General features: G+C 36.6%; 1 long non-coding RNA gene across 6 annotated transcripts in view; it reads left to right on the top strand.

Moving 5' to 3' along the window:
* Positions 1 to 14,018, top strand: part of LOC111927909 (uncharacterized) — a 351,859-nt gene that overhangs the window by 249,079 nt on the left and 88,762 nt on the right. Inside the window, exon 1 of one of the 6 annotated variants that reach the window (XR_015287179.1) lies at positions 1,184 to 1,259. The exons of the other annotated variants lie outside the window; for them this stretch is intronic. This is a non-coding gene — a long non-coding RNA (uncharacterized LOC111927909). Of the gene's footprint in view, positions 1 to 1,183; positions 1,260 to 14,018 lie in introns of those variants that run through there. 6 annotated transcript variants of the gene reach the window in all.

The raw sequence follows: 14,018 nt of genomic DNA, 5'->3' as shown, positions 1-14,018 counted from the left end.
TTTCTATTGCTCTCCTGTCTGCTTTTATTCATTACAGGAAATTTAAGTACCCTATTTAGAGTGAGTACAATACTCATTTCCTTTGTATCTGTAAAAGCAGTCATCTTAAAGAAGTCATTAGGTTTCATGTTAACTTTTAATGTGGTATGAATAAATGATGAACTATTCTGATACATCTGAAGTTTGCATATGATATTTCTGTGTTGCCAGTCCTGTCACTGACTATCAATGTAGCATTGCATTTACAGTTTCAGAGCAACATCTCAGTTTTCTGAGGCTTTGTGGACTCTTCTTGTGAAGTAGTTTTGGTCTTGCAGTGCTCTGTTGATTGTTTTAGATTCCTTTTTAACTAATATCAAAAATTACTTCAAATAAAGCATTCCAGTGTGGAGTTGCAGTCCCACTGCTTACTGACACTGCTACACTGAACATTCAAGCACTGCAATACTTTTTCCTTTCCTCCTTGAAGAGCTGGAGGCATTAGACATTTATCACTTTTCTGTGCCTTATCCTCCCAGCCCTCACTGGGCACTCTGGAACATGAGCTGGCGTAATGGACTGCAGCAAGAGCATCTGTGACTCAATAGACAATCTGCTTAATAAATGTTTATTGATTTAAATTACAGATTATACACATACATGAGATAGTGAAATAAATTAAATTAGAGCTGGTTATGCATCTGTCTACACTGAAGAGGAGGGGAAGACACTGATCTCTTCTCTGTGGTGACCAGTGACAGGACCTGAGGGAATAGACTGAAGCTGTGTCAGGGGAGGTTTAGGTTGGGTATTAGAAAAAGTTTCTTCACCCAGAGGGTGGTTGGGTGCTGGAACAGGCTTTGCAGGGAAGTGGTCATAACACAAAGCCTGACAGAGTTCAAGAAGTTGTCTGGACAACCCTCTCAGATGCATGGTGTAATTCTTTGAGGTGTCCTGTGCAGGGCCAGAAGTTGGACTTTATGATCCTTGTGGGTCCCTTAGAGCTCAGCATATTCTGTGGTATGTCTAAAAATTATGATAACAGTTAAAGTAAGGTAAAAGGATTAACTGGTTGAGGGAGAAGCTGGTGGATTTCTTTCTGAAGGTGCTAATCAGCTTCAGCACCTTTAGATGGACGTTTCTGAATTTACCCCCAAAGGCTGAAGAAAGTTATTCAAGTGCTTTCTTTTTGTACATTTTCAAGGACTTTTATGAGATATTGCTACAGACCACAGCTGATGCAAGACTGGAAGTAAAAGCACTTGCTGTATGACTGAGCAGTAAGTTTGGTTTTTTATGTTTCATGACATATTTCTATGGCCATATTTTATGACAAATTAATTTTTCTCTTCCTCAATAAGCTGTTGACTCCATTCAACTATTAGAGGTACAGTACATGTAGCTATCTTAAAAACACACATTTTGTGCACAATTAATTTTTCATGTTATTGTTCCTGAACTTTATAGTTTTTCCCTCTCCAAGCCTACAGTTTAGAGGTTGCTCAGCTACAGAGGATGTTATTACGTTCATAAGAAAAGCACATCTGCACACTCCACTTTTTAAATCATCGCCTTTGTGATTTGATAATTTCTGGATGTTACTGCCAATAACTTCTCTGTGACTGCTGTAACTACTTGAAATAATAAAAAATTAATCAGACACAATTTACCTCTATGATTTAGATTTAGATTGTCTGTTTTAGAAGTTCTGTTCCTAAGAGAAGCTGTATTTGTTGCAGAGCAGTGTGTGTAGATCGCAGTATTGGTATCAATTTTATGAAGTAGCCAAAATGATATAATTTTGATGATAGGTATTTTCTTCCATATAACACAGAGGATCATGCTTATAGTTGTGCTAACAAATGGTAATAGGTTTGTAGTTCCATTTCTGTGGTACTTCCTAAAACTATCTTGACCCCAGAGTCCAGTTAAACAATCTGTAGGATCAAATTTTCAGGTGATGATTAGATATTTCAAGATGTATATATCTACTATTTTAATTTCAGGGGCCTTGCACAGATCTTACACAGTCTTAAACAAGTTTTTCCACTGGAGAGGTTTCCTATAAATTTTTTCCCCAGATGTGAACTCATCCTGTGGTTTACTAGCCTCGAGGTTTTTTTTAATGGGGAATAAAAGGGATTTTAGGATGCTCAGCAATGACTTATGTGTGATATACATTACAAAAGAGTTTCTTACTTCCTTACTGTTCAGATTGATTCTCTTTAGAAGGTTCAGGGATTTGACCTACACATAAGGAAATTAAATCTCACAGCAAGATGAGATGTGAAACGAACAGTCATAAGTGTTTTCTCCTTCAGAGTAAGTGTAGGCAGGTCAATCAGAGCAGTGCAGCTCTACCCAGGCATACACTTGCACGGCTTATATGACCCACTAGGCTTGGTGGTGTTGCTATCAGCCACCTCAAAGGGGCATGGATACACTTCAGGGTTTGGCCCAAAGATGAAGATGTGACCAATTCAGATTGCTTTGAGCTGCCAGAACTGCCCAAATGGAGTTGGTTGCGGTTTTAGTTCTTCTCAGTAGATATAACCAAGAACCAGCAGGCTTTGGTGAGTGGGAGATGAGAGATAGGTGAGAGGCCACAGTGAGATACTTGGTGTGGTTCTGTCTGATCATGTTTCTCACTTCTGCATGTGTTGTCCAGCTGAGGGTAATGGTGAGCTCAAACAGTGAGCTGGGTAAAAGAGCTGGTCCAACTGAAGTGCAACCATGTTTGGGTCATGTGAAGTTTTATGTTTTACTGAAAAATATAGTTGGATCACTTTCACTATCTGATTCACTGAACATTGGCACAGGCTGATGGTGGGGAAGCTGTAGTGTGTAGGAAAATAGCGCACAGGCAAGAACACAAGAAAGAGCAATGACTGCCTTAATAGTATTGGATGTATTCTCAGTGTTTTAATAGAGTTGCTTACTTTTCCTGGTGCTCCATCTCCTTTCCCTTTTTACAGGTGAGAATCTCAATAACTTCTCATAATTATTTTATATTTGGGTTTATTAAATTTTGTTTTATGATATAGTCTTTCACTGAATGCAGTCAGAAGAGGTTTCTCTTCAATCCACTTACATACTTTTCTCAGCCAGTATTTTTGATGTGAATCTCTTGCTTGTGGCCATATTGACTTACTGAATGGTTTATTTCATTTAGAATGTCAAGATAATTATTATGTTAGCAAAAAGGGAAGTTTAATGGTCCCTGTTTAGTCGGAGAACTGTTGTATCTCTTACTAATTATGCTGACTGCTGGTTTTGGAAATGTCATCTGCGTTCCATGAATCTTCCATTCATAATAGTAAATACTAACAGCAGTTACTTCAGAACAAAGTTACATGAATTCATGTTTGTAAATTATTCTGAATTCCTAAGATGCCAAATTGTCTAATGCTACAATTAATGTTGCTAATGTTAAGTATCCTCCAATTTCTGTATTACATATTCATGTCCTTTAACAAGGGAAGGAAGCAGAATGCAATGCTCATTGATGTTTCTAAGCTCTTCATTGGAGCTAATGTCTTATTAATAGCCTGGAAAAACTCCTTTGCAAATATGAGATTTAGCTCTTTTCCCTGCTACTTTTGAAATCTAAAGACTCTACAAAGCAGCTATTACTTCTTCATAAACAGTTTCTGGGATGAATTTGCAGATTTACTCATGTATTATCTTGGGGTAGTCCTACAGATACTATTTCATGAATATGTAGAGCATGTTTGCTATCTTCTTTTTTATATTGTAGATTCATGGCAAATTCCTAGTTTATTCAGCAAGTGGCATTCTCTGCTATATTCCCTCTATATAAAAAATGCTTGTTTCTTTGGCAACTCAGACTTCATTATTGATAGGAAATGAGTCTGCAGTGCACCATTATTATGCTTTGAAAGCATTAAAGGACATTTTCAGTTCTTCTGTTCTATTACAATGAATACGGAATTTTTCTTTTTATAATAATTTTCTGACACCAGATTTCTCTCCATCATTCATAATTTTGCTTGCCACACAACAGATAATTTTTCTGTTAGTTAGCTCCCTCCCTCCTTCTTTCATAAATACATATGCTAAGTCTGTTTCACACAGAGATATTTAGGACTGTGGCCAGTTTTGATAGTTTTCTATCTTTTTTACACTCTCTTCAGTTCTCATGACCTGAGATGAAGTCAGTATAGTATCACATTATACTGAAATGTATTTCAGTTTCTTTTACACTATCATTCTCTCACTGAAGATTTTCTAATGGAGTCGGAAATGAAATATCACAAAAAGGCATTTTTAGTTTGAAATTAGCTGTAATGTAGGAAAAGAATGAGATAATATTGCAGCTGAGATAAAGCAGGACTTAGAAGAATCTGTGTATTACTACAGATAGTAGTTTGAGTGGCAGAAATGTCTACATGAAATAAGAAACCCATTAAAATAAGCTTAAAAGAGTTCAGTGGGCAGGAGTGTCATTAATAAATTTGGAAGAAATTTGCAGAGTTCAAAATATTCATAGAATTGAAATGGGAATGTAAACTATGTATGGTAGTTTTTGAGGAAAATATCAGTGCTCATGAAAATAAATTTGTTGTCTAAAATTTTATTCAATAGACTGCTGTAGAGCAGACCAAATATGTTATAGAAAGATAAAAAACCCCTGAGGGTATTATTAAAATTGGATTTTAAATAAAAGTAGAAATTGTCTTGTATTTTTGACACCAGCCAAACATAATGATAGAAGCATCTGGAGTTCTTCTACAATGGATATTTGCTTCCATGCTTATTTGGCATACTTAGTTCTAGGGAGATTCCTAAAAATTAATTCCATGAATAGTGCTGACAAAACCCCACCTGAGATATTGAGATAGTATCAAATGCAATTGTTGCTCAAGTGTATCGGAAAATTATAGATGCTACTGTTTACAAAGGCATCAAGAGAGCAGTACCTAAAGAATTATATGGCTTGAATACAAAACTTCTAACATCATTAAATTATAGCATAATATGATTTTCAATATAAAAGACTGAAAGTTATATATTTTTGTAACACAAACAGTTTCATAAAACAACAGACTACCTGGGATAGCAATCTTCCAAAAGCAAGAGTGCAATGGAAATTTCTACAGATATTATGCTTAAAAAAAAAAGCAAACAAAAAAAACCCACAGAAGTAGAAAAAGAAATGTCAACTTGTCGAATGTAGGCAGGAAAAAAGCCCCAACCCAGCAATACTGATCTTGATTGCAGAATGTCAATGTTTAATGTGATGCTGCAAGTATTAATAAAACTCAAGTTGTGAACAGTCAGCCTCTACTTCCTTTCTCCATTCCCTTGGATGGCATATTAGGAGGGAATGCTCAGAATGCATCAAGTGTGCACTGTGTGCTGTTCAGAACACAGAGGGGAAGTTTGGCTCATGTGTTTCTGCACTGGAACCTCACAAAAAATCAGTCAGGAAGTCTAACCTGATATATGATATAGATGCTTAACATGGCTACATTAATGCTATTTTCAGTTACAAAGATTCCCCTGTTCATTTTGAGACACATTTTCATTTCACCATTAACGTCTTCTATATTTCATTTCTCATTTTCCCCTTTATTATTTATTCATAGCCTTTATATTTCTATGATTAGCATAGGCTACAACATTGTCTTTCTTTTTATCTTGCTCATTTTTACTGCAGCATTGAAATCCACTCTGATTAGACTGTAGCAAATTCTTCATCCTGTAGTAGTTTGCATAGCCCTTAAGGCAGACTATTCACTTTTTTACAACTCACTTATTCAGTCTTTTGCTGTATAGTGCCTATAGATGCAGATAATTTAGACCCCATCCACCCATTTGACTTAGACAAATCCTCTGAAAACAGTCAAATTTTTCAAATAATCCAAATTCTTTATGGTAAGGTGAGGATCTCTCCCCCACCTCCCTTTTCTATTAGTGTAACTTATTTTCTTTATGTTCTCATGAGTCTCTCAGTTTTGTCTTTATTTCAGTTTTTCAGTTTCAACACTTCCCATCTATTAAATATTTTTCGAATTCATGGATTTAAACAAAATTTAGATGAAGTTTAAACAAAATTACATATACTACTTTCTCCTCCTATTTCACATCATCGCCTGTTGATGAAAACTGACTTCAAAACTCAAGTGTCAGTATATGTTGTACCAAAACCAAACCCATTGGCTGGCCTTAAAATTACAAGGCAGTTTCTGTGAACTAATAGGGTAAAATATAAAACCTCCATGTAACAGGTACTATGTGGAGAAATGTTACAGTAAAAAATCTGAGAAGCTTCATAATATCAAATGAGGTGTAAGTGGTGAGAAGCATTAGAATGAAGATAAAGAACATTAGGACTAATAAAAAAATAAGGTACTTTAAAACAAATATGCCTGTTGGAGTGCCCACCATGAGTACCTATTAACTGGTTCAACCCTTTCCTGGAGCAGACATTGCTTATCTTCAGGTCTGATAGCTTATGATGAGGATTACTGGTTTACCAGAAGGTTGTGTTGGGAACTTAGCTAAACTCCAGTCCACAATAAAGAGTGTGAATGTGTAGCTTTTCCCCAAGTTTACAGGTGTTTTCTAAATATTCTTCTCCCATCCCCACACAGTCAGGAAACAGAATTCTAGATTTATCATTTCCTCCAAGTTAGCCCTTCACTATTTGTAGGAACTTTTCACATTGTTGTTGGAACTTGACATCAAGGCAGTATGTCAGAATTAATCGATATTCATATACATGATGTATCTATTTAGAACAGAAGAGTTCATTAGAAAAGTAAAAATTTTTGAAGGTTTTTTTTTAACCCAAGAAAAATCTGTTTGCTTGTCTCTTCCATAGATAGCTGTGGACTATTGTAAATTCCCAGCTTTTGGTACAAGTGATGGTGAAATGCAGAACTTGTAGGAAATGGAGAAACAAAATAAACTAGAATGGGTCAGAGGTAGAGGAGTACTCTGGATCTTGCTGTGTTGCTGAAATTTGCTTTGATGAGCATTACTGCTAAATCAGTTTGCTTTTGGATGTTGTTTTCTTTGTAAAACAGATTATTTGCAAGAGTCTGTAGTCAAAAATTCCAGACCATAAACTGTTGATTGGCCCCTGCACTGCTTAATCATTCTTTTGGCTTGCTAAGTCTTTGTCATCTGCCCCAAAATGAGGACTCTACCAAATCTGAGCTGGGGGAGGCAGAAGCGCCCTACAGCAACTGAGCCTCTCCTTCATCAAGAAGAGAATGATTTACATATAAGTAACTTTTGCTTGACTGGAGAGAGTTTACTTGCCATTAATTCATCCTCAAATCTGCTAAGGCAAAACTTACAGAAAGATCTGAGACTGGCATACAGGATAGTAATGGTAGAATGCATGAATTATTTTACTGAAATACTTTCTAAAACAAATTTATTTATTTAGGAAAAAGGTATTTCAGGATGAGTATTAGTATACTTGAAAACCATCATATTAATTTATCTTTCCTTTCAGTGTAAAGTGACCATCTAAGACCATTGTTATATCTGATGCTTGCTCTTGCATGGTATTAGAATGTTGAATACTAGAATAGTACTAGTATTTTTTCTCAAGAAAAAGTATTCTTCCTTCTGTGTGGAAACCTTTGGAATATATTCTGATTTTCTGGTTTTCATGTGTTTCACTAACCTCTGTGTTTGTCTTGTACTGTTTCATAGAAAACAGTGTTAAGAAATGCGCACATATTGTCTAGATGCTTCCAATCTGCTTTGCAAAGAGCACCCCCTGATGTCAATAATTTGCTGAAAAATGATTTTTAGAGCAAGGAAATTGTACAACTTCCTCAAGTATAGAATTATATTAGAGAGAAACCAGAGCTTTCTGAAGTGTACTGATGAGTGCTTTACTGGGGAAGGTGGTTTTCCAGGTTTATGCCAGGTATCAGTTTTCACAATAGAAAAAGGATTTCTAAAATTTTGATGTTAAATGAAAACAGAAAATAAGTAGTTACTTCTTCAAATCCCAGCATACTGTTTCCTTGCACAGCTATAGCCTGGTAGAGATCATATTCATCTGAGAGATGTAGGTGCTGGGTTTTGCTTCAATGAATACTGAAGTGTTTTGCACAAAATGGAGCACCTTTGGCAGCACAGACTGAAAAACACTCGAAAGCTTTCAAATAGTATTCCATATGTTCTTCTCTTTCTAAATTGTATGCTCACCCATGAATTGCAGTGAAAAAAAGGCCTTTTCAATATTCTTGGTGTTGCTGTACCAGGCAGCAATGCTAGCACTAAGTAGGTATCCAGTGCCAAGCTCTGAAAGAAAGGGTAACTCCTGCCTTAGGAACTAGCTTATGGTAGGTATAGCTGTAGACTCTTATAACAAGATGAGATAATTGACTATATATATATATATATATATATATATATATATATATATATACATACACACATATATAAACCAGGTTGACTTCAGCTTGAAGTACTCTGTCATGTGCCTGTGATTCCTGCAATTAATCTTGAACATGCTGAACTTCTTTCAGCTTTTCTGAGTAAGGTTTGACAAATTAATTATTTCAGCCTTATCTTAATGGCTTTGTTCTTAGCACTTTCTCCTTGCCAATACCCAGTGCTACTTCTCTTTGCCTATTGATACCTCTTATCATAATGCTGTTTATTTTTCTCCATGTCTGATGAAACCTCAAAATCATTGCCAAGATGACTCTGTCAAAATATTTCTTCTTATTTTTTTCTATTAAAAATAGAAAATTTAAGTTCTCAGACCTCAGATTTTATCTGGCCATATTTGGCTTTCTTCTGTGGAATACTTACGTTTGTTTTGGAAACTGCACTAATAGTTAAATGACATTTAAGTAGTACAGAGACTTTGACCTTCAGCAAATGGTCTTCTGAATAAATGAGAAAATATATGAGTGGATGAAAAGATAAATGCAGCGCAATTTTCCTGCTTTGTGCACAGTCTTCAGAGGATAATATCTGGTATCGGTGGCTAGACTAATTTAGTAATATGACAATTTTGTTTCCTGGCAAGTATGTATGATGGTGAGGATGATGCCTACCTAATTTAAAGGGACAGATTCTCTACTAAAACGTAGGGCATTCCAGTTTGAAGAATTTTACTGTAGAATTAGTAAGAAAAAAATCTTACTTTTTTTTTTTACTATTCATGAGTTCTAAATTATAAACATTATGTCTAGATTTTTGACCAGCTGTTTTTCAGACATCAGTTCCTTCTTGCTGAAGCACTGTGAATGTTTTTTTTTCTGCTAAGAGAAGTCTCTTAAGAAGACTTTCAGATAGATGTTGAAGTGCCATACACATAAACAGGCAATCCAAATATCACTTTACACACATATAATGTTGCTGTTATTCTGTTCCATTAAAGTTTTGCAATGTCAACCAGATGTAAATATATGACTAGTATTTGTATGACAGTACAGAAATTTACAGGACATGTCAAGTTATGACACCAATTTCATTCATTAAAAATAAGGTGAATTTCAAATGCTTAGCAAATCTCCCATTATGAGTCAGTCATTCTAAGTAAACTGTATTAGTCCAAAATAATTTAAAATCAAACAAGCTGAAAGTGTGTCTGGGTTTTGCATAATGATTTGCAGCACATTGTTAACACTTGAATTATTCTTCTATACTGATGAGATTTTAATCATTTAACTTGGGAAAGGGATTTTAATGATATAGCTGCATGCTATATATGAGCTGTTAATAATTGCCTGGCCTATAGAGCTGCTGCAGGTGGAGACCTTGCTGCAGTTCTTGGGAGCTATCTGCCAGGAATTTTACCTGAAGGAGTGCTTCACTGTCAGGCCCTAGCCAGTGTAATAAAAAAAAAAGGAAATATGTAAAACAGGAGGGATACCAGTAGAACATGGGATCATGAACAAGCATTGACAAGTTACAAGCAGTTCCAAAAAGATTTTACAGCTTCATAAATCAGCTGGCTCTAAAAAGCCTCGTAAACTGAGATGTTTGAAAACTTGAGATGTAGGTCTTATATAACAGAAAAGTTATACGAGGTACTTATTATAATTTCTCCTGTGATCAAATTCATGTGGTTAATAGATTCTTACAATTCACAAAAATATTTTCATTAATGTATCACTTTCGGCATTCATACAAAGTTTGTTAGTTCATGCTTAGCAGTGGTAACAAATTATCTGCTGATGTGCACTGTTGTGCATTGTCACTGTATCTAGTTTAAAATAAATCCTTGTTCTAGGTATATTTACATTTGAAAAAATCTTTTTTTTTTTTGAATTGCCAACTTACCCACCTGATGCATGATAATACTTTTTCACAGATAGTGTTATGAAATTTCATTCTTTGATCATGCACAAACTTTAGACTTCTCCCTAAAAACACCCATATTTTTGACTGGTGCATGGAAAATAAGGAATAAAAGGAATTCTGAAGGTTATAAGACCTGTTAAAGCACTAGGTATGAAACGGCTGTCACACTTTCACAACTTCAGACGTAATTATTGGTGCTTAATGGTTGACAGGCTAGGGTCAATTTTTACAGTCTAAATGTTAAGAGTGGATGAATGCAGTAATAAATACCTGTCACCAACAGCTTTCAAGTAATAAAAAAAAAATTCACTTGTATCTGGCCAGAGTGATAAAAGCATATGAAAATGCACCAATTAAATGACTTTGAAAGGACTTGTCAGGTTAGAGCTGCTGGATGTCATCATTTATCTCTTTTGAATAATATTTTTAGCTAAAAATTAGCAACTATTGTCAGAGATGAGGAGAAAAGCAAGTATGAGCTTTTTATCCACATTTTATCAGGCTACCTGTATTTATGAATAGTGTATGTGGGACTTGGTAATAAAGTATCTGATCTTGTGCTGTTGAGGCAAGAAAAAAGGTTCAGTGGTAGGTTATAAATGAAGCTCTCAAGTCATCAGCACACATATTTAGGATACTAACATTTTAATGTCTTGAAACTTAAATGCTATTACCATAGATTATATTTCTTTTGGCTTCTATTGCCTTTCAGATTTGGTACTAGAGATACAAAAGACAAGTACTATCTGATACCTTGCTTAACTATTAGGTAACGCACAGTAAAGCTTTCCAAGTTCCTAAACAGACAAAAAGTCTGACAGCTGCTTTGTTTGCTTTTCCATTTGTCTTTGTTCATGGTGGGAGGGATGAGTGCCATTATCAGAGATGAGTGAGAGCCAACCTGCTGTCTGACAGGATGTTTCTGGCACTGGATCATCTCAATGTTCAGATCTAGGCTTTTAGTGCAATGTGATGTGGCCAAAGTAGAGGTCAGGACTAGTGACCAAAGTAGGGTAGGACTGCTGCTTCCTTCACACTCTTCCCTGCTCTTTCTTGCTCAGGATCTGCACTATGACACACGTCCTCCATGCCCACTCTTGACTTCTAATATGCCATCTCTCTCTGCCAGACTTCTGCTGGGCTGGAGATATGCCTCTGCTCTCTGCCCAGACCAATGAAGCCACAGATCAGCCCCAGTCAAACATACCTGCTGCTAGGAGGAACCTTATTTCAAGTTTCCTCTGCCACTTTTTAAAGGATTTAATTTACAGTATGGCCTTGAAGTCAACTCTGTTCTACAGGAGTGGTACAGCTCCATAAGCCCTGCTGTGGCTTCCCATGTTCCCCAACTTAACAGTTGCTATTTTGGGCTCCTGTTTTTTCCTACCCCTCTACAAAAAGAACTCTATAAATAGATATAACAATCTCCAGAAAAGAAGCCCCCAAGAGTAGAAAGTTTCACATGGCTTCTATCAGAGCTTTCCTACAGGTTACCAGCTCAGCATCTGGCTCTTAGAAACCACCAATTCTGCCTTCTCATCAGAAGGAAATAAAAGTGTTTTACTTCCCTGCTTGCAACAATTCTCTCATATTAAAAGCCCCTTCAGTTTTAGGCAACAGGTTTATCTTTTCTAGGCTACAAAAGATACCTATGCCAGACCATTGTTCCCAGCTCAAGGTGCCATCCTTTTCAGTTTCTCTTTTGGATTTTCAAAGGATGCAATCTTATTTGTGTCTCCTAACCAAAACCACACAGGCTCCATAACCGAAGAGCTGCTGAGAGACTGTTCACTTAGCGATAAGACAGTATTTCATCCATTCAGCAAGCTGAACTGTGTCTCCCACACTCAGAGGCCTGGGAGTTTTGAATCTGCTCTGTGCCTCAAACATGTCCTGAGCTGTTTCAAACATTTCTTTTAAAAATCAAACAGGTTTTCCTCCTGTTAGAATTTTTTTCTGACAAATATTTCCAAACTTGTTTCCATAGCACTCTCTTCCCTTCAAAAGAAGCTACTTGCCCCTCCTGTTTTCAAAGCAGCTGTATACTTCATGACCAGGGTACACTGGCTGTGCCACTATGACTTGGATCTGAGCTCTTGCCCAAAGATACCTGTTAAAATACTCTTCCATGCTTTGCATGCTACAAGAGTCCAGCCAGGGCAGCTTTGGAAAAACACTCTCAAAAGCCATGTTAGTCATAATAAAGATCAAGCCTTTGTACACAAATGGGCAGGGAGTGCTAACCTTGTGTTACAAATATTCAGCTGCCCAGTGCACATCAGCAGATAATTTATAGAGGCATATAGCTGCACAAGTACATTAACTGGCATCAGTCTAGTCCAAGTGGAAATGTTTCTGCTGTTACAGATTTCATGAATGTTGCTTTCTAATCTTTCATCAGATTTCCAAATAACTGTTCATTTGCTTTCTTCTTCTGCTACTGTGCTTTGAACTGTTGATGCATTTGATTTATATAACTTATATTGCTTTTGCATTGTTTATGCTGTGCTTTATACTGGTTGTTACAGAGTTCTTAGGCTACGTGCATTGCCTCACAGCTCAGCAGACTTTATGATTACAGCAATAAAAATACTGCAAAGGTATTTTAGATTAGTTCTAGAGTTGAAAAGATTGACTACTTGACAAGGTGTGTTTGAATGAAACACAAAGAGATTTTCACATCCCTTAGAATAAAATTAAGAATCTTCTCAAGTCATAAAATTATCTAAAAGAAACCCCCAACATTGTCTCTTCCAAACTGTACAGTCTTGAACTGAAAAGACCTTGAAAAAGGCCCAAATCTTAAGGATTCCCCTCCTGACTGATGGTGTTTTTTTGACACCCTGATATTCAAACCGCTTCCCCTTCAGAAAAGGCTTAGGAGTGGAAGGCAGTGGAGATTAAGCAGCACTCCCACGGCAGTGTCCCAGCACTTCAGGTTCCCCTAAGGAACTTGTCTGCTCACCAGCACCCTCTCCATCTCCCCAGAAAAAAATTTCTCTGCTCCTTCTCTGCAGACTGCCATCCTCCGTGACTAGAGGACAGCACAGGCCCTTTCTTTGTCTGCTGAGCTGGAGTGATTCTCTTACCAATGATACTCAAAAGAAGTGCACAGAGGAAACTGCTGTTGCATTAAAGCTATTGAAATTTAGCAGAAAATAAACCCCATTGCATTCCAGCTGCTCCACAGAGATCAAGGGGGCTAGACGGTCTCAATAAAGGAATCTTCTCTTAATTGAGGAAGTTTTGTTTATACAAAAGAAATGTTACTTTGGGATGGCAGCTCCATGTTTCTGGATTTAACATGTCAAATAGTGAAAATGTGAAGCAATCAGAGAAACAAAACTGACCTGAGACTCATATGCATATGAATATTCAGTTTGACCAATGATAGCAACATCACTGGAAACTGGGAAAAAGTGAAGCTGGACAATGAAGGGAGTGTAAAAGGCACTGGTTTCTTCTGTGTGATGAATTTCAAATACAGAAAACCAGATGCATTTCTGTGCCAAAAGAAGTATTAAAGTTTGCAGATTACCCACAAGTACTATTGCTTTCCACTGAAGTAAATGAGTCCTCAGCCTTAAAATTAATGCACTAATGCACATGCTGAGAGAAGATCTGTGCCCACGGGTTTCTCGCTCTCTCATGGGTTGGGAGACCTCAGGACTTCTGCAATGCGTAACTGAAGTGAGAGGTTTACACTTAGACCCAGAAGATTTTAGGAAGAA

The sequence above is a fragment of the Cyanistes caeruleus genome, chromosome 5 (assembly GCF_971803275.1).
Source record: "Cyanistes caeruleus chromosome 5, bCyaCae1.hap1.1, whole genome shotgun sequence".
NCBI classification, from domain to species: Eukaryota; Metazoa; Chordata; class Aves; order Passeriformes; family Paridae; genus Cyanistes; species Cyanistes caeruleus.
Note: the sequence above shows the minus strand (reverse complement) of the source record. Positions and strands in the feature narration are given on the sequence as shown.